This window comes from Callithrix jacchus, chromosome 1 (genome assembly GCF_049354715.1).
Source record: "Callithrix jacchus isolate 240 chromosome 1, calJac240_pri, whole genome shotgun sequence".
In the NCBI taxonomy this organism is placed as follows: Eukaryota; Metazoa; Chordata; class Mammalia; order Primates; family Cebidae; genus Callithrix; species Callithrix jacchus.
Window position 1 is genome coordinate 87,402,719 of NC_133502.1, and position 21,431 is coordinate 87,424,149.

The window sequence follows — 21,431 nt, forward strand, 5'->3', positions numbered from 1 at the left end:
AGGTTCATCAAAAACTAAAGATAAACTACCATGTAATCTGGCAGTCCCAGTTATGGGTGTATATCCAAAGAAAATAAAATCACCATCTCTGGGTATCTGCCCTTTCACTCTCATTGCAAGATTATTTACAATAGCCAAGATGTGGAAGCAATCTAAGTGTCTGTTGAGTGATAAACAGATAAAGTGTGGTTTGGGTGTGTGTGTGTATTGGAATGGAATAATGGAATATGATTCCATTATTGGAATAAATGGGATATTATTCACCTTAATAAAGAAGGAAATCCTACTATTTGTGACAATGTGGATGAACCTGGAAGACATTATGCTAAGTGAAATAAATAAGCCACACAGAAAGAACAGTATTGCATGGTCTCACTTATACATGAAATCTGAAAAAGTCAAACTCATGGAAACCAAAAGTAGAAGGGTGGTTACCAGTGGTCAGGGGGTGAGGAAAATGGAGAGATTTTGGTTCAAGGTACAAATTTTTAAATATAAAATGAATAACTTCATGGAAACAATGTAGAATGTAGTCACTATACTTAATAATAATGTATTATATACTCAAAATATGCTAAGAGAGTAGCACTTAAGTATTCTTACTACAAAAACCTCAGGAGGCTGAGGCAGGAGAATCATTTGAACACAGGAGGCAGAAGTTGCAGTGAGTGCATTGCACTTCAGCCTCAGCAACAGAGCGAGACTCTGTCTCAAAAAAAAGTAGTTGCTATGTGAGGTGATGGGAATGTTAGCTCCCTTGGTTGTGGTAATCATTTCACAATGTATACACATATCAAAATATATTGTACACCTTAAATGTATAATGTTGTCAATTATATCTCAATGAAACTAGGCAAAAAGAAAAAAAGAATACTGCATCCCAGCCTTGGGCACTAGTAGACAGTGGATTGAATGGTTAATAGGATGATATGGGCTGGGAATGACTCTCAGAAACATGAGGACTTGGTTAGATGGCTAACCATCCCAAGTTAACCTGATAGGAAGGCAAGAGACCTGGAGCCAGATCCCAGAGTTAAAATCGCAATCCGAAGCAAAGTCCTGTTATAAAACATTGGTTGTTATCTTTCTAGAGCCAAGGACAAGAGCAGCAGTTCTTTCCTGTACCATGAATTTGTGGGATGATTCCAATCAAATTCCTTAGCTCTCTTCAGGACATTTTGGCTAACTGAGGTCTTGTCATGTTGAAGAAAGGGAACAAGATGGAGAGTCTGCACAACTCAAGCCCCAACATGTGTGAACAGACTCAAGTAGATCACCACTGAGGCTTTTTGTGATAATGTTGATACTGGGCAGCCTGAGGAAGGCTCTGGCCACAAACAGGCCCATTGAATTTACCCCTTTAAATCTGTGCAGACCTTGGACATCTCACTCCCCGATGAGCCATCACATGTATACCTGCAGCTGTGACCTTTCTCTTAAGCCTCAGAACCTTATATCCTCCTGAGCACTGGTTATTTCTATACTGATATTTAAAAGGCCCCTGAAAACTAACTCCTCTCAAACTAACTCTTCATGTGGACGACTAACCTGCCAGAACAAAACCTTAGACTTCCCTTTTCCTGTGAAAGCAACATGATCCTAACAGGTGTTCAGAATACAGCTTTGTGGTATTTCTTGACTTACTCCCTCGTTGCCTTTTCTCCATCCTATCAGCAAAACCTCTATCCCTACCTTCAGGAGATGTCCGTCTTAACACTTTTTTTGCCTTCATCTGTTCTTGACACCATCACTTCTTGACAGGATGTCTGTGGTTACCTACTAATAATATTCCTTCTCCTGCCCTTGCACCCAGTCTGTGCTCCAGCCAGCACCAGAACAACCTCTCAGATCACTCCTCAGCTCAAAACCCCAATCTATTTCCACTCATCAGGGTAGAAACCAAAATATGCCCACCACCCATGAAATCCAGGCTGAACTGGCCACTGGTTACCTCTCTGATCCAACGCCACAGCTGGGCCCTCACTCACTCTGCCCTGGTGTAAGAGGCCAGCTTGCTGCTCCTTAAATGCATGAAGATGCGCCTGCCCCAGGGTTTGGCACCTGCTCTTCCCTCCGCCTTGAATTGCTACCCTTGATATCCAAATGATGGTCCCTCTTCTGTTGTGGTCCTGCTGAAATGTCAACTTGTCAATGATGTCTCCTCAGATCACTCGTAGTGATGATACCTTAGGAACAGTGTTGACACTTATCCCCAAACCACCACCTCCTACCAACTTCCTGCTCCATTTCTCTTGCAGCCCTCATTATCATTTGGCATGCCAAATACCATCCTTATTTGTGTATATCTCTCCTTCATTGCTAGATTTTAAGTTTCATGAGAGCAGGATTTTTTCCACTTTGTCACTGCTTTATCTCCAATGACTTTTACCAGTAAGCACACAGTAAATGCCTGTTAAAAGAATGATTGCATTGCATAAGGACAAAGAAACATTTATTTTACTGTAATAATGCTGTGACTTCCTCCAAATCTCCGTGTGGATCTCTATGTCAGCTTTTTTCTGCCTCTACTTAATTTTCTCCAAGACCTTCCTTGGAAATATCTGTAGGCTTAGGAATTTTTAATAGTAAATAGTGGAGTAACAGCTAAAAATAAAATCAGTTATGGAATATACCTAGCAGCCATGAAACCTCACATTATAAAATGCAGAGAAGACCAGATTTGTAACATTCTCACCTGTTGGGGGTGGCTGAAGAGTTGGTCTCTGTGTCCCCTAAACCAGAATTCAGATGGCAAAAGTGAATAACTCCAATCTCAGGCTAGTGGAATCTGCAGGAAGCAGTGAGTATGGCTTGTGAAAAATGTACTAAAGAACCAAGGATACCAGCAGAAAAAGATTATTGAGTAAAGAATGCAATAGAATACTAAGGCCTCCAGAAGAAGCAGGAGCAAATCTCCTATGGAAATTAAGACATTAAAAACAGCTGTCTATGTGAGGTATTTGGAAAAATAGCACACACACAAGCCCATGGAAGGTGAATGTCCAGAATATCTTAAACCTTACACTGCAATGATTAACAAAGGTCTTTCCCTGTGCAGAGCCATTCTTCAAAGATTGGGAGAGGCAGCCCTTTAATCAAAATTGCAATTTTCAACAAAAACTTGCAAAGCATATAAAGAAACAGGAAAACATGCATAGTCCATTCAAAGGAAGAAAGTGAATATCCAGACTCATCTTTGAAAAAACACAGGCCTCAGAATTACAAGACCAAGATTTCAAAACAGCTGTCTTAAATTTGCTTAAAGGGCTAAAGGAAAACACAGACAAGGAAGTAAAGGAAATCAGGAAAACAATATGTAAACAAATAAGAATATCAATAAAGAGATTGAAATTGTAAAGAGAACCAAATAGAAAATCTAGAGTTAAAAAATCGAGCAATCTAACAGAAAAATTTATTAGAAGGATACAACAGCAGACTTGGAAAGGCAGAGGAATTAGCAAACTTGAAGGTAAGTTCACTGAAACTATCAAGCTACAGAGCAAAGGAAAAGAGTGAAGAAAAGTGAACAGAGCCTAAGAGTCTATACATACACCAAACACATATACATTATAGAAATCCTCAGACAAAAGAAAGAGAAAAGGGCTGAAAAATTATTTGAAGAATTAGTGGCCAAAAAATTCTCAAATTAGAGGAAAGATATAAATATACAAATCCAAAAATTTCTCTGAATCCGTGTAGGTTAAACCCAAAGTTACAACACATTCATGCATATGTAGCACCTAAAGGTAAAAAAAAATTTAAATACCTTTTATAATAGCATCCCAAAACGTAGGGATACATTTAACAGAAGTATTTAAGAAGACTATAATGAAAACTAAAACTTTGCTGAGAAAAATAAAACTACTGTTAACAAATGACTTCTTTCCAAATTTATCTGTAGATGTAATGAAATACCATTCCAAATCCCAGTTGGTTTTAAAAATAGAAACTAACAAGCTGATTAAAAAATATATATGGAAATTCAACCTAGAAAATATAAAATATATATGGAAAAACAACTTAGAATAGCCCAAAGAATTTTGAAAATGAAGAAATTTAGAGGACTTATACTACCTGACTTCAAGATTTAAGATAAAGTCACCGTCTTCAAGATTATAATGTACTGGTGAAGACAGACAATAAATCAGTGAAAAAGATTCCAGGAATAAACCAAATGATTTGTTCAACAAAAACTGAAAAGCAATTCAATAGGAAAAGAAAACAATTTGTTTCAAAAAATGATATGGAAACAACTAGATATCCATATGAGGGGGAAACAAACTTCAACCTTTACTTCACACCCTGTACAAAAGTGATTCCAAAAGAGATCATAGGCCTACTCATAAAGTAAAACTAGAAAGCTTTAGAAGAAAAACTAGGAGAATATCTTTAGAACTTTGGGGGAGGACATAAATTTGTTAAGGAATTGACAGAAATCACTGGCCATATTGTTTTGAAAAATTTGAGTTCCTTAAAATTTAAATCTTCTGACCATCAAAAGACATTATTAGGAAACAGTCAAATCTCAGACTGAGAGAAAATATCCATAGGTATCTGTCAAGGCACTTATGTCAAAAATCTATTTTCCAAAAGTTGCTGCAATTCAATAATAAAAAGGCTAACATCCAAATTTTAAAATGCGTAAAAACCTTGAACTGACAATTTACAAAATAAGATACATGGCAAATCAGCACATTAAAAGATGCCCAGCATCATTAATCATCAAGGAAGTGCAGATCAAAATCACCCCCTGTCGGCGCCGCCTCGGGAGTCCACGGATCGACACGCGCTGGGTACTCCGGGCACTGCTCCGGGGCTGCGGCCGTAACTGCAGCAGCTGCCAGCGCACCGCCGCCGGCTGCCTGCCATTCTACTTTGCCTCTGGCTCATTCCCGTCGGGCGTCTCGGGCCGTCGCCGCCTGCTGCTGCTGCTGCTGCTCGGGGCCTCCGCGGCCGCCGCCTCCGAGACGCGTGGCCTCCAGACCCGGCCTATGCCTCCCGGGGGGCTGGCAGGGCCTTCCCCTGCGGCCATCTCTGCCGCGGCTGCAGCGGCCGCAGCCACCGCAGCTTACCCTGCCCTCCGTGCCCCTCTGCTACCGCAGTCGCTGGCGGCGACCGCGGGTCCTACCCGGAGCTACAGCCAGGAGTCTAAAACGACTTACCTGGAAGACCTTCCATCACTCCCTCAGTATGAATTGGCCCCATCCAAGTTAGGAGAGGAAGTGGGTTATATATCTCATTGGAGCTCAAGGACTTCCCTGCTCATGCACTATAGAAGATGTGCTTAACTTTTTCCCAGACTGCAGAATTCGCAATGGCGAGAATGGAATACATTTCCTCCTAAACAGAGATGGAAAGCGAAGGGGTGATGCCTTAATTGAAATGGAGTCAGAGCAGGACGTGCAGAAAGCCTTAGAGAAGCACCACATGTACATGGGCCAGCGGTATGTGGAAGTATATGAGATAAACAATGAAGATGTGGATGCCTTAATGAACAGCCTGCAGGTCAAATCTTCGCCTGTGGTAAATGATGGTGTGGTTCGTTTGAGAGGACTTCCTTATAGTTGCAACGAGAAAGACATTGTAGACTTTGCAGGACTGAATATAGTTGACATTACTTTTGTGATGGACTACAAAGGGAGACGAAAAACAGGGGAAGGCTCTGAGCAATTTGAAGAACCAGAAATGGCCAACCCAAGCTCTGTTGAAACACAGGGAAGAAATTGGTAATCGATATATCGAGATATTTCCAAGCAGACGGAATGAAGTTCGAACACATGTTGGTTCTCATAAGGGAAAGAAAATGGCATCTTCTACTACTGCTAAGTATATAACTGAGCCGGAAATGGTCTTCGAAGAACATAAAGTAAATGAGGATATTCGACCCATGACACCTTTTGAAAGTGAGAAAGAAATACAATTGCCTAAGGAGGTGCCAGAATAGCTTCCAGAGGCTGCTGATTTTGGAACTACGCCTTGTCTGCATTTTGTCCACATGAGAGGATTACCTTTCCAAGCCAATGCCCAAGACATTATAAACTTTTTTGCTCCACTGAAGCCTGTTAGAGTCACCATGGAATACAGCTCCAGTGGGAAGGCCACTGGAGAAGCTGATGTGCACTTTGAGACCCACGAGGATGCTGCTGCAGCGATGCTCAAGGATAGGTCCCACGTTCATCGTAGGTATATTGAACTGTTCCTGAATTCATGTCCAAAAGGAAAATAAGACTTCAGGGGCTCCAGATAATAAGAATGGAGCAAGAGCATTTCACTTGTACATCTTTCTTGGACATGGGATATACAGTTCCAGTTTATTAGCAGCAACTGCTGGGAAATTGATTTTGGTGTTTTGGGTTAACGGCTTCTAAAAAAAATTTCATAATGGACTGTTTAGAAGAAGAAATGAAAGATCCAGTTTTGGGCTTATAAAATAAACCACAAATTAAAAGTTTTATTTAAACTGTCCAGGATCTGATTGCTCTACTGCCCAAAGTAATTTACAGAATCAACGCTATCCCCATCAAGCTACCATTGACTTTCTTCACAAAACTGGAAAAAACCACCATGAACTTCATATGAAACCAAAAGAGAGGCCCGCATAGCCAAGTCAATTCTAAGCAAAAAGAACACAGCAGGAGGCATCATACTACCATATTTCAAACTATACTACAAGGCTACAGTAATCAAAACAGCATTGTACTGGTACCGAAACAGAGATATAGATCAATGGAACAGAACAGAGGCATCGGAGGCAACACAACATATCTACAACCATACAATCTTTGATAAACCTGACAAAAACAAGCAATGGGGAAAGGATTCCCTGTTTAAGAAATGGTGTTGGGAAAACTGGCTAGCCATGAGCAGAAAGCAGAAACTGGATCCCCTCCTGACACCTTACACTAAAATTAACTCCAGATGGATTAAAGACTTAAACATAAGACCTGGCACCATAAAAACCCTAGAAGAAAATCTAGGCAAAACCATTCAGGACATAGGAGTAAGCAAGGACTTCATGACCAAAACACCAAAAGTATTGGCAACAAAAGCCAAAATAGACAAATGGGACCTAATCAAACTCCACAGCTTCTGCACAGCAAAAGAAACAGTCACCAGAGTGAATCAGCAACCAACAGAATGGGAAAAAATTTTTGCAGTTTACCCATCTGATAAAGGGCTGATATCCAGAAATTACAAAGAGCTAAAACAGATTTACAGGAAAAAAACAAACAAGCACATTCAAAAATGGGCAAAGGATATGAACAGACACTTTACAAAAGAAGACATACATGAGACCAACAAACATATGAAAAAATGCTCATCATCACTGGTCATTAGAGAGATGCAAATCAAAACCACATTGAGATACCATCTCACGCCAGTTAGAATGGCGATCGTTAAAAAATCTGGAGACAACAGATGCTGGAGAGGATGTGGAGAAATAGGAACACTTTTACACGGTAGGTGGGAGTGTAAATTACTTCAACCATTGTGGAAGACAGTGTGGCGATTCCTCAAGGCCTTAGAAATAGAAATTCCATTTGACCCAGCCATCCCATTACTGGGTATATATTCAAAGGACTATAAATCATTCTACTATAAGGACACATGCACACGAATGTTCATTGCAGCACTGTTTACAATAGCAAAGACCTGGAACCAACCCAAATGCCCATTGATGATAGACTGGATTGGGAAAATGTGGCACATATACACCATGGAATATTATGCAGCAATCAAAAAATGATGAGTTCATGTCATTTGTAGGGACATGGATGAATCTGGAGAACATCATTCTCAGCAAACTGACAGAAGAACAGAAAATGAAATACTGCATATTCTCACTCATTGGCGGGTGATGAAAAATGAGAACACATGGACACAGGGAAGGGAGTACTAAACACTGGGGTCTATTGAGGGGAATAGGGGAGGGACAGTGGCGGGGGGAGCTTGGGAGGTATAGCCTGGGGAGAAATGGCAATTGTGGGTGAAGGGGAGGAAGGCAGCAAAACACACTGCCATGTGTGTATCTATGCAACTGTCTTGCATGTTCTGCACACATACCCCAAAACCTAAAATGCAATAAAAAAAGACTACTATTTTTATTCAGTAGTATTCCTTAAACTCTTTCATTTAAAAAATAATACTCTTTTTTTTTTTTTTTTGCCTGTGAATTGAGTGCTCTGATGTAAAAATTCTCACGGAGTGAAACAGTGATTTATTTTTACCAAACATTGACCAAAGCAAAAAAGGTTTCTGACCTTTGAACTGGTATGGTTTGGTAGAATAGTTTTAAATTTTGCTGTATTTGATTACTTAGAAAGGAATTTTTAAAAAATCAAAACAAAAAATAAATGCCACAGCTTAATGAGTGTAAATAGCAATTTGGCAGTTTTATGTCTTTAGAAATGTTTTGCCTTTCTAAGCTTTGTGCTAAAGGTGTTTAATGTTGGCGCCTATCTACTTAAGGGGCATTCTAGTCTTAAAAGTTGTCTGAACTGTCCCTCCCTGGCTTTTTTTGGTTTGGGGTAAACCTAAGGGTGCTTGTTAGTCTCAAAACTGTGAAGTGACATGTCAGAACAGTCCAGACTGGTGAGAAAATTAATGGCTTCACTTGAATTTGAACCAGCTCTAGATAGGAAACAATCAGTCTCCTCATTTGCTTTTACAATGGAGTAGCGCATCCCATATTTTAGAACAAGGGTGCCTTGCTTAAATAAAAACAGCATTTAATGTATAATCGTGTGAAGGGTTTATGGATAAAGCTGTACTTCTGTCACAGTGTGGCAGTACATTCTGCTTTAATATTAAACAGCTTGTTACTTAAATATTGGACAAAATGGCTGGCTTCAAAATGTAGTCATTAATAAACTAACTTTATGTGCACCTGTGTAGGAGAATCAAAATCCTGTATACTTACTTTGCCTTGTGCCTGTTCTCAGGGTGACGACTGCCACCAGGAGATGCAATTCTAGTTCTTAAAATTAAATTTGCCCAGATTTCTGAGAGGTGATAGTCTGGAAGAGAGACTACGTCTTCTCTTATTTAATACATAACCATCTTTGATTACCAGCTAAGCTGTGAAATCACTGTACTGTAAGTAGTCAATAAATGAAGATTTGTTTCAGACTGAAGATTACCTAAGAGTATTTATTATTGGAGTGTGTGTCACTGAATATATTATTACCTCAAATACTCATATATTAATATAAGAAAAAATGATTTTTAAAAATTTACCCCCTGTCATGAGTACGGACCTACCAGAACTGCTGAAATTAAAAAGGCTAATCACTACAGAGAATGTAACGCAACAGCAACTCTCATACGTTACTGGTGGCATTAAATGATACAACCATTTTGGAAAACTATTTTCAAGTTTCTAAAACATTTATATATACCTCTTTCATTTAACTCACAGCATCTACAGAAATGCTGTAGGGAGGGGTCTGTGTTAGGAGGCAGTGGGGACAGATGGTGTTGACCCTTTAGCTCATGGAAGGGCCTGGGTCCAAGCTGTGAGGGAACCAGGAGGCTGTTGGTGGGTTTGAGTGGAGGAGTCACATGATCTGACTTTTGTTTAACAGGAGCATCTCTGACGTTCTGAGAATAGACTGAACTGCCAAAGCATGGAGGTCAGGGCAGAGGCAGCTGTATGTGGAGCAGCCTTCCCTCACTTGAATCTTCAGTATTGTTTGCACAGGAAATGTAGGCTCACTGCTTGATTCTTTTCCTTTATTTACTAAATTGTAATAGCAATCACTTGGTTCCCTAGCATCATCCAAAGGAAACAACTGGCCTTTTTCTTTTTTTTTTTTTTTTTAGAGACAGGGTCTGGCTCTTTCGCCCAGTGCAGTGGCACAAGTCTTGGGATCAAATGATCCTCCTACCTCAGCCAAGTAGCTGGTATTACAGGCATGTGCCACCATACCCAGCTGACTCTTTTCTTTTTTGTAGAGACAAAGTCTCTACAACCATCCAGCCTCAGCCTCCCAGAGGGCTGGGATTACAGGTATGAGCTCTACTTTGGATCTTCTCTTTCTTTGTAAGCATGTTTGCATTCCTTGTTGGAGGCATTTTTATCATGACTGCTTTAAAACATCTATCAAATCATTTGAATTTCCTTGTCATCTTGGTGTTTGTATCTATTCATTATCTTTTTTAAAGAACACTTTTTAGCAGACTTTATTTTCTAGAGCAGTTATATGTTCAAAGCAAAAATGAGCCCAATGTACTGAGAGGTTCTATGTACCCTCTACCCCTTCCCCACAAGTGCAGCCTTCCCAACTCTCGACACCCACATTAAAGTGTTACATTGGTTCTCATCAATGCACCTACACTGACACGTCATTATGACCCAGAGTCCATAGTTTATATTAGTGTTCACACTTGGTGTTGCATATTCTGTAAGTCTGGACAAATATATAATGACATGTATCCACCGTTATGATATCATACAAAATTGTTTATTGACCCCAGAATCCTTGGTGCTCCATCTGTTCATCCCTCACTCTCTCTAACTCCCGGCAACCACTGATCCTTTTCATGTTTGCATAGTTTTGCCTCTTACATAATGCCATGTAATTGGAATCATGCAGTATGTACATTTTTCGGACTTTTTTTTTCACGTAGTGATATGCATCCAAAATTCCTGTTTTGCACCCAGGCAGAGTGACTCAATGCTGAAATCCCAGCACTTTGGGAGGCCAAGGTGGGCATATGGCTTGAGCCCAGAAGGTTGAGGTCAGTCTGGGCAACATGACAAAACTCTGTCTCTATAAAAAATACCAAAAAAAAAAGTTTGTCCATGTCTCTTCATGGAGAGAGGGTCTCACTCTGTCACCCACACTGGAGTGCAGTGCCACCATCATAGCTCACTGTAACCCCAAACTCCCACCCTCAAGCAGTTCTCCTACCTCAGCAGCCTAAGTAGCTGGGACTACAGGTGCATACCGCTACACCCAACTCTTCTTTTTTATTCTTTATTTTTTTGTAGAGAACAGGTCTCTACGTTGCCAGACTAGTCTCTAACTCCTAGCCCCAAGCTATCCTGCTGCCTCAGCCTCATTTCTTTTTTAGTGCTGAATATTCCATTGTCTGTATGTACCACAGTTTATTTATTCATTCATCTACTGAAGCACATCTTTGTTGCTTCCAAGTTTTAGCACTTTACAAATAAAGCTGCTCTAAGCATTTGTGTTTAGGTCTTTGTGTGGACTTAAGTTTTGAACTCATTTGGGAGTTATTTTTAATAGATACAAAGTTTTAGCTTTGCAAGATGGAAAGGGTTGTGAGGATGGATGGTGGTAATGGCAACAGAGCAATATAAATGTCTAATACCACTCTGGTGTATTTTACTGCAATTTCTAAAAAATAAAAAACATGACACTCATACAAAAATGTACTACCTTACTTTCTCAGTAAAATTATTTCAGCAAAGTTTCAATGGTAGCAGAAATCAAAACCTTAAAAATATGTATATTCTTTGAGTCAGTAATTCCTTTTATAGATATGTATTGTAGAAAACCTGTCAAGAGAATAATATTGTAAATACACACATTTGGCATGAATTTTTTCAAACAATGACAAGTGAAAAACCAATGTTTCAAAATAGAGGATTGATTAAATATTTGTATTTTCTTTTCTTTTTTTTTGAAATAGAGTCTCGCTCTGCTGCCTAGGCTGGAGTGCAGTGGTATAATCTCAGCTCACTGCAATCTCCACCTCCGGGATCAAGCAATTGTCCTGCCTCAGCCTCCTGAGTGGCTGGGACCACAGGCATGTGCCACCACACCCAGCTTATTTTTTGTAGTTTTAGTAGAGAGGAGATCTCCATCTCCTGACCTTGTGATCTGCCCACCTTGGCCTCCCAAAGTGCTGGGATTATAGGCGTGAGCAACTGTGCCCAGTGTAATTTTAATTTCTTAAGGAAACTCCATTGTTTTTCAAGCCAGCTCTACCATGTTACATTTCTACCAACACTGTAAATGGGTTCTCTTATTTACATTCTTGTAAACTTTAGTTTTAGTTTTATAATAGCATCCTACCAGATGTGAAGTGATATCTCATTGTGGTCTTGTTTTTTGTTTTTTCATTTCCCTGATGACTAATGATGTTGAGCATCTTTTTTTTTTCTTTTTTTTTTTTAATTGAGACGGAGTTTTGCTTTTGTTACCCAGGCTGGAGTGCAATGGCATGATCTCGGCTCACTGCAACCTCTGCCTCCTGGGTTCAGGTAATTCTCCTGCCTCAGCCTCCTGAGTAGCTGGGATTACAGGCACGCGCCACCGTGCCCAGCTAATTTTTGTATTTTTAGTAGAGATGGGGTTTCACCATGTTGACCAGGATGGTCTTGATCTCTTGACCTCGTGGTCCACCTGCCTCGGCCTCCCAAAGTGCTCGGATTACAGGCGTGAGCCACCGGGCCTGGCCTGAGCATCTTTTTATCAGTTGGTCATTTGTATGTCTTCTTTGGAGAAATGTCTATTCAGTTTCTTCACTCATTTTTTTAAATCAGACTATTATTATCATTATTATTTGCTAAGGAGTTGAATAAGCTCCTTATGTATTTTGAATATTAAAACCCTTATCAGATTTGTAATTTTTTTCCCATTTTACAGGTTATCTTTTCATTTTGTTGATTCTTTTGCTGTACAGAGCTTTTTAGTTTGGAATAATGCCATTTTGCTTTTGTTGCATTTGTTTATGGGGTCATATTCAAGAAATCATTGCAAAGACCAATTTCAAGAAGCCTTTCCCCTATGTTTTCTTCTAGGAGTTTTATTCAGGTTTTATATCTAAGTCGTTAATCCACTTTGAGTTGACTTTGGTATACGAGGTAAATATGGATCCAATTCCATTCTTTTGCATATGGACAGCCAGTTTTTCCAACACTGTTGGTTGAAGGAATAGTTCTTTCTCTATTGTTAGTTTATTCTTGGCATCTTTGTTGAAGATCAACTAACCATATGTGCCTGAGTTTGTTTCTGAGCTCTCTATTCTATTTCATTGGTCTATATGGGTATCTTCATGCCAGTACTATGCTGTTTTAAACACTATTGCTTTGTAATGTATTTTGAATTCAGGAAGTGTAATGTCTCCAGCTTTGTTTTTGCTCAAAAGTGTTTTGGCTATTTAAGGTCTTTTTTTGTTCCAAAAATGTTTTCTCTATTTGTATGAAAAATGCCATTGGGAATTTGATGGAAATTGTATTCAATCTGTAGATTGTTTTAGAAAGTATGACTTTTTTTGTTTTGTACTTTAAGTTTTGGGGTACATGTGCAGGACATGCAGGTTTGTTACATAGGTATGCATGTACCATAGTGTTGGCTACATCCATCACGCCCCTAGCTCCCCACTCCCCAACAGGCCCAGTGTGCAATGTTTCCCTTCCTGTGTCCATGTGTTCTCATTGTTTAAATTCCACTTATGAGTGAGAACATGCAGTATTTGGTTTTATGTTCTTGTGTTAGTTTGCTGAGAATGCTGGTTTACAGCTTCATCCTTGTCCATGCAAAAGACATGAACTCATCCTTTTTATGGCTGCAGAGTATTCCATGGTGTTATCTGTGCCACATTTTCTTTATCCGGTCTATCATTGATTTTAACAATCTCTTCCAATTTATAAACACAGGATGCCTGTCTATATTATTCATATCTGCTTGAATGTTATCAATAATTTATAGTATTAAGAGTAAAAGTCTTTTGCTTCTTTGGTTACATTTCTTTCCAAGTATTTTATTATTTTTGACATAATTGTACATGAGGTATTTTATTAATTTTTTTTATTATTAAAGTATAGAAACACAACTGGTATTTGTTAATTTTATATCCTGCAAGTTTACTGAATTCATTTTTAGTTCTAACAGTGTGTGTGTGTGTGTGTGTGTGTGTGTGTGTGTGTGTAGACTTTAGGGTTTTCTGTATATAAAATTATGTCATCTTCAAACAGATAATTTTACTTCATTTTTTTTCTGATTTAATGTATTTTATTTTCTTGCTTAATGACTATCTGGGACATTCAGTGTATGTTGAATAGATGTAGCAAGAGTGGGCATGTTTACCTTATTCCTACTCTTGGAGGAAAAGCTCTACATTTTTCCCTTGAAAAAAATTAAATTTTTAAAAATATTTAAAAAATTTTTGCCTTTGAGTATAATGTTAGCTACGAGTTTCTCACACATTACCTTTGTTTTATTGAGGTAAGTCTCCTTTATATCTAATTTGTTGAGAGACATTATTAAAGAAGTGTTGGATTTTATCAAATGCTTTTTCTGCATTTATCTGGATGATCATGTGATTTTCATCCTTAATTTGTTGTATACTTTTAATCATACTTCAATTTTTAAAATATTTTTCTCCTTCTCTCTCCCCAGTTTTTGTTAATCCCTACAATAAAATGTATATATTTGTATTATATTTGGTAAGGTTCACATAATTGTTTCAATTAATAAATCCTTATTAATTAAAATGAGTTCTCCTTCAGTCAAGATCATAAATGACATCAGTGTAGTGTGCTGTCATAAAAAGGAATAGTGAGATAACTCTGTTTCATACAATGAAGGAAAACAAAAAATTAACTTTATTTTCTTTCCAGCCAATATTTTATTTTTTATTCTAGTATTGAGATTCTCCATTAAACTTAAAAAGGTGGATATTTTACCAAAGGGTGATATTTTTTCTTTAAAACAGAGAGATAATAGGAGAATGGTAGAAGGACATGTCAGTCCAAAGCCAGCATCATACTTGGTGGTGAAAAATTAGAAGCATTCCCACAACACAAGAAGCATATTTAATGCTATCCTTTAAAAGTGGTGTCTATTCAGTGAAATTCAAATAATTGAAGAAAGATAAAAAATAGAAGACATAAAAATTGGAAGGTAGAAATAAAATATTATTATTTTCTCATGACATGATTATATTAGAAAAACTCAAGGACTGTTAGTATAATAATTATAAACACTGAGTTCTTTCAATAAGTTGAGTGATTACAAAATTAATATATACTAAGTAATCTTTATATTTAAAAGTAAAATCCAGCTGGAAATATATTAAAAAGAAAATTTAACTAGGAAAAAATTATTTCCAAAAAATAAACTTTAATAATAGGCAAAATCTATATTTAAAATTTTTTTTGGAGGGAAAAAGAAGATGGCACAGTAGGAGCAACTCAGGATTGCAGCTCTCAGTGAAGACGTAGAGGGTGAGTCCAAGCCACATTTCCAGACGGATCTTTATTGCCCACAGAATGGGGAAATTCCCAGGTGTAGGAGAGACACGGGATGCCAACGCCGCTGTTTTGGCTGGCACAGCTGTTTCAGCCGGCGCAGCAGCGCAGCGGCATTCTGCACAAAATGCACTGGTCTGGGTGCCCGTTAAACCAGCAATCTGAGATTTGGGAGGGCAGATTAGCATATCCATCTGATTAAATGGGACTTGGACAGTGAGCCAGACCAGAAGATTCCTGGGAAACAACGTTTGAGCCGGCGCAGTGGGTCGCTGCCCGGGAAATCACACAGATCCCGGGGCCCTATCAGCAGGCGACTGAAAGACCAGGGAGAGAGTCAACCAATCAACTTTAAAAAAAAAAAAAGGGGGCTCTGAGGCAGGGAGCCAGGTGCTCAGGCTCGGCGGGTCCCACCCCCACAGGGACAAACAAAATGGTGATTCGAAATGCTCGGGGTTGAGAGTTTCACTGTGGGCACAGCTGAACCCAGGACGGTGCAGCTCGGTGGGGGAGGGGCGCCTGCCATTACCGAGGCATTCTGCCCCTACTGAGGTACTTTCCCATTGCTGACACAACCTGCTGTTGCCGAGGCAACCCGCCATAACAGAGAGACTCCGCCAACAGGGCAGAGCCCACGACAGCAGAGCAGAGCCCACGGCAGCAGGGCGGAGCCCACGGAAGCAGGGCAGAGTCCACGGCAACAGGGCAGACCCCACGGCAGTAGTGCAGAGCCTCAGCAGGCAAATAGTGACTAGACTGCCTCCTAGCTGGGCAGGACAGTGCAATGGATACTCATAAAGAAAGCCCTAACTCCCCAGGACAGAGCATCTGAGGGAAAAAGGGGGTTTTATGAGTTCTGCTGCAGCAGACTTAAACATACCTGCCTGACAGCCCTGAATGATCAACGGAGCTCACAGGTCAGCACTTGAGCTCCTATAAAGTACAGACTGCCTCCTCAAGCAGCTCCCTGACCCTTGTATATCCAAAGAGTCACCTCAAAAAGGACTGATCAGACTGATATTTGGCAGGCATCATTCTGGGACAAAGATAGCAGAAGAAGAAACTTGTAGCATCCCTCACTGTTCTGCAGCTGCTACAGGTGTACCCCAGACAAGCAGGGCCTGGAGTGGACCTCAGCAGTCATACAGCAGAGGGGCTAGACTGTCACAGAAATACTTCATCATTAACAACCTGGGTGTCCACTCAGAGACCCAACCAAAAAGTCAGCAACTACTCAGACGACAGGTGGATAAATCCACAAAGATGGGAAGAAACCAGCACAAAAAGGAGGAAAACACCCAAAACCAAAACACCTCGCCTCCTACAAAGGATCAAAACTCCTAACCAGCAAGGGAACAAAGCTGGACGGAGAATGAGAGTGATGAAATGATGGAATCAGACTTCAGAAGGTGGGTAATGCGAAACTTCTGTGAGCTAAAAGAACATGTTCTAAATCAATGCAAAGAAACTAAGAACCTTGAAAAAAGATTTGAGGAAATGATAACAAGAATGGACAACGTAGAGAGGAATATGAATGAATTGAAGGAGCTGAAAAACACAACATGAGAACTTCGTGAAGCATGAACAAGTTTCAACGGCCGAATTGATCAAGCAGAAGAAAGAATATCAGAAGTAGAAGATCGACTCAATTAAATAAAATGAGAAACCAAGATTAGAGAAAAAAGCACAAAAAGGATAAACAAATTCTCCAAGAAATGTGGGACTATGTGAAGAGACCTAACCTACGTTTGGTAGGTGTACCAGAAGGGGACAAAGAGAATGAATCCAAGCTGGAAAATACTCTCCAGGATATTATCCAGGAAAATTTCCCCCACCTAGCAAGGCAGGCCAATATTCAAGTCCAGGAAATACAGAGAACACCACAAAGATATTCTGCAAGAAGAGGAACCCCAAGGCACATAATCGTCAGATTCACCAGAGTTGAAATGAAGGAGAAAATATTAAGGGCAGGCAGAGAGAAAGGTCAGGTCACCCACAAAGGGAAGCCCATCAGACTCACAGCAGATCTCTCAGCAGAAACGCTACAAGCCAGAAGAGAGTGGGGGCCAATATTCAACATCCTTAAAGAAAAGAACTTTCAACGAAGAATTTCATATCCAGCCAAACTGAGCTTCATAAGTGAAGGAAAAATAAAATCCTTTGTGAACAAGCAAGTACTCAGAGATTTTGTCACCACCAGGCCTACTTTACAAGAGCTCCTGAAAGAGGCACTACACATAGAAAGGAACAACCAGGAGGGAAGGTGCGGAGAACTAGAGGACGCCACACTTTCAGACAAAGTCTGGTTGCTCACGAAGCAGAAGATCCCCCAGTGGTGGAAACACACGAGTCGCCAGCGCGTCTCTCATGGTCAGCGCAGCGGTTCCGCCAGCACCTCGACGCGGCAGCGCTCGGCGCAGAGTAAACAGGACCAGTTTCCCTTCTGACCAAGGTTTGGAGCCCCAGGAAGGCAGAGTCGCCTACTACGGAAACAAGAAGGAAGCCCGACAGGAGAATCCTGGGCAGAAAAGCACCATCAGTTTTAACGCCGCTGCTCTGGCCCTGGGAACTAACAACCTCGACGTCCACTCAAGAGACCTAATCTGAAAGTTGGTAATTTCAAAGACGACAGGAGGATAAATTTACAATGATGGGAAGAAACCAGCGTAAAAAAGCTGAGAATACTCAGTCAGAACACCTCTCCCTCTAAAGATGATCACAGTTTCACATCAACAATGGAACAAGGCTTGATGGAGAACGAGCGCCTCCTGATGACAGAATCACTCTTCAAGGAATGGATAATAACAAACTTCGGTGAGTTAAAAGAACATGTTGTAGCCCAACGTAAAGAAACTAGGAACTTTGAAAAAAGGTTTGCTGAAATCCTATTGAGAATAGACAACTTAGAGAGGAGTATGAGTGAATTAATGGAACTGAAGAATACAATACAGGAACTCCGAGAAGTATGCAGAGGTTTAAACACTCGAATTGTTCAAGCAGAAGAAGGGATATCAGAGGTCAAAGTCCAACTTAATGAAATAAAACGTGAAGAAAAGATTAGAGAAAAAAGGATAAAAAGGAATGAGCAAAGTCTCCAAGAAATGTGGGACTATGTGAAAAGACCAAATTTACGTTTGACAGGTGTACCTGAATGCGACGGAGAGAATGAATCCAAGCTGGAAAATACCCTTCAGGATATTATTCAGGAAAATTTTCCTAAACTAGCAAAGCAGGTTAACATTCAACCCCAGGTAAAACAGAGAACACCACAAAGATATTCCTCAAGAAGAGCAACCCCAAGGCACATAATCGTTAGATTCACCAGGGTTGAAATGAAGGAGAAGATACTAAGGGCAGCCAGAGAGAAAGGTCAGATTACCCACAAAGGCAAGCCTATCAGACTTACAGCAGATCTCTCGGCAGAAACTCTACAGGCAAGAAGAGAGTGGGGGCCAATATTCAACATCCTCAAAGAACAGAACCTTCAGCCCAGAATTTCATATCCAGCCAAACTAAGCTTCACAACTGAAGGAAAAATAAAATCTTTTATGAACAAGCAAGAACTCAGAGATTTTATTACCACCAGGCCTGCTTTACAAGAGCTTCTGAAAGAAGCATTATACACAGAAAGAAACAACCAGTATTAGCCTTTCTAAAAATACACCAAAAAGTAAAGAGCACCAACATAAAGAAGAATTTACACCAACAAATGGATAAAACAGCCAGTCAACATCAAATGGCAGTAACCCTAAATTTAAATTGACTGAATTCCCAATCAAAAGACACAGCCAAAACCCAATGGCATGTTACATCCAGACCAGTTTCACATGCAAGGATACACAAAGACTCAAAACAAAGGGATGGAGAAAGATTTACCAACCAAACGGAGAACAAAAATAAATAATAAATAAATAAAAAGCAGGAGTTGCAATTCTTGTATCGGATAAAATAGATTTTAAAGCAACAAAGATATAGTGGTAAAAGGATCAATGCAACAACAAGAGCTAACGATCCTAACACCCAGATAGGAGACTTAGATTCAATGAGACAGAAAATTAATAAGGATATCAAGGACTCGAACTCAGATCCAGAACAAGTAAACTTAATAAATATTTATAGAGCTCTCCACTTCAAATACACAAAATATACATTCTTGTCAATATCACATCACACCTACCCATAAGTTTAAATGAAACATTGATTGGCCATTATTAATACCCATTTTTTTTCAAAATAAAGCAATATTTTCATTTACTCTCCCTCTTTCTCTTCCTCTTTCTTCCTCTCCTTTACTTATTTTTTTTTCTTTCCTTCTCTCAAAAAAAAAAAAAAGAAAGGAACAACCAGTACCAGCCATTCCAAAAACATACCAAATGCTAAAGAGCATCAACAAAATGAAGAATCCGAATCAACTAATGGGCAAAACAGCCAGCTAGCATCAAAATGGCAGTATCAAATTCACACATAACAATGTTAACCCTAAATGTAAATGGGCTAAATGCACCAATCAAAAACACAGACTTGCAAATTGGATAAAAAACCAAAACCCATCAGTGTGCTGTATCCAGGAAACCCATCTCACATGCAAGGATACACAAAGGCTCAAAATAAAAGGATGGAGGAAGATTTACCAAGCAAATGGAGAGCAAAAAAAAAAGCAGGAGTTGCAATTCTCATCTCTGATAAAATAGACTTTAAAGCAACGAAGATCAAAAGAGACAAAGAAGGAAATTACATAATGGTAAAAGGATCGATACAGCAAGAAGACCTAACGATCCTAAATATATATGGAACCAATACAGGAGCACCCAGATATATAAGGCAAGTTCTCAATGACTTACAAAGAAACTTAGACTCCCAAACAATAATAGTGGGAGATTTTAACACTCCACTGTCAATATTAGACAGATCAACCAGACAGAAAATCAACAAGGATATCCAGGGCTTGAACTCAGACCTGAAACAAGCAAACCTGATAGACATTTACAGAAATCTCTACCCCAAATCCACATAATATACATTCTTCTCAGCACCACATCACACCTACTCTAAAATTGACCACATAATTGAAAGTAAAGCACTGCTCAGCAAATGCAAAACAACTGAAATCATAACAAACAGTCTCTCAGACCATAGTGCAATCAAGTTAGAACTCAGAATTCAGAAACGAACTCGGAACCACACAGCTTCACGGAAACTGAACAACTAGCTCTTGAATGTTGACTGGATAAACAATGAAATGAAGGCAGAAATAAAGAAGTTCTCTGAAACCAACGAGAACGAAGACACAACACACCAGCATCTGTGGGACTCATTTAAAGCAGTCTCCAGAGGAAAATATATACCAATAAGTGCCCATATGAGAAGAGTGGAGAGATCCAAAATTGACACCCTATCGTCAAAATTGAAAGAGCTAGAGGAGCAAGATCAAAAAAACTCAAAACTTAGCAGAAGACAAGAAATAACTAAGATCAGAGCAGAACTGAAGGAGACAGAGACACAAAAAACCCTTCAAAAAATCAATAAATCCAAGAGCTGGTTTTTTGATAAGATCAACAAAGTAGACAGACAACTAGCCAGACTGATAAAAAAGAAAAGAGAGAACAACCAAATAGATGCAATAAAAAATGATAAAGGGGAAATCACTACAGATTCCACAGAAATTCAAACCATCATCAGAAAATATTACAAACAACTCTATGAACATAAACTAGTAAACCTGGAAGAAATGGATAAATTCCTGGACACCTGTGTCCTCCCAAGCCTAAACCAGGAGGAAGCTGAAACTATGAATAGACAAATAACAAGGTCTGAAGTCAAGGCAGCAATTAAGAGCCTACCACACAAAAAAAGCCCAGGTCCAGATGGGTTCACAGCAGAATTCTACCAGACACACAAAGAGGAGCTGGTACCATTCCTTCTGAAACTATTCCAAATAATCCAAAAAGAGGTAATCCTTCCCAGATCATTTTATGAGACCAACATCATCCTGATACCAAAACCCGGCATAGACCCAATAAGAAAAGAAAACTTCAGGCCAATATCCATGATGAACATAGATGCAAAAATCTTCAATAAAATACTAGCAAGCCGATTGCAACAGCACATCAAAAAATTATCCATCATGATCAAGTAGGATTCATCCTGGGGATGCAAGGCTGGTTCAACATACGCAAGTCTATAAACGTAATTCACCACATAAACAGGA

The 21,431-nt window shown here is 39.5% G+C and overlaps 1 pseudogene; it reads left to right on the forward strand.

The window, feature by feature from the left end:
• Positions 1-4,679: 4,679 nt before the first annotated feature.
• Positions 4,680-6,346, forward strand: LOC118145520 (G-rich sequence factor 1 pseudogene; annotated as a pseudogene).
• The last annotated feature ends 15,085 nt before the right edge of the window (positions 6,347-21,431 follow it).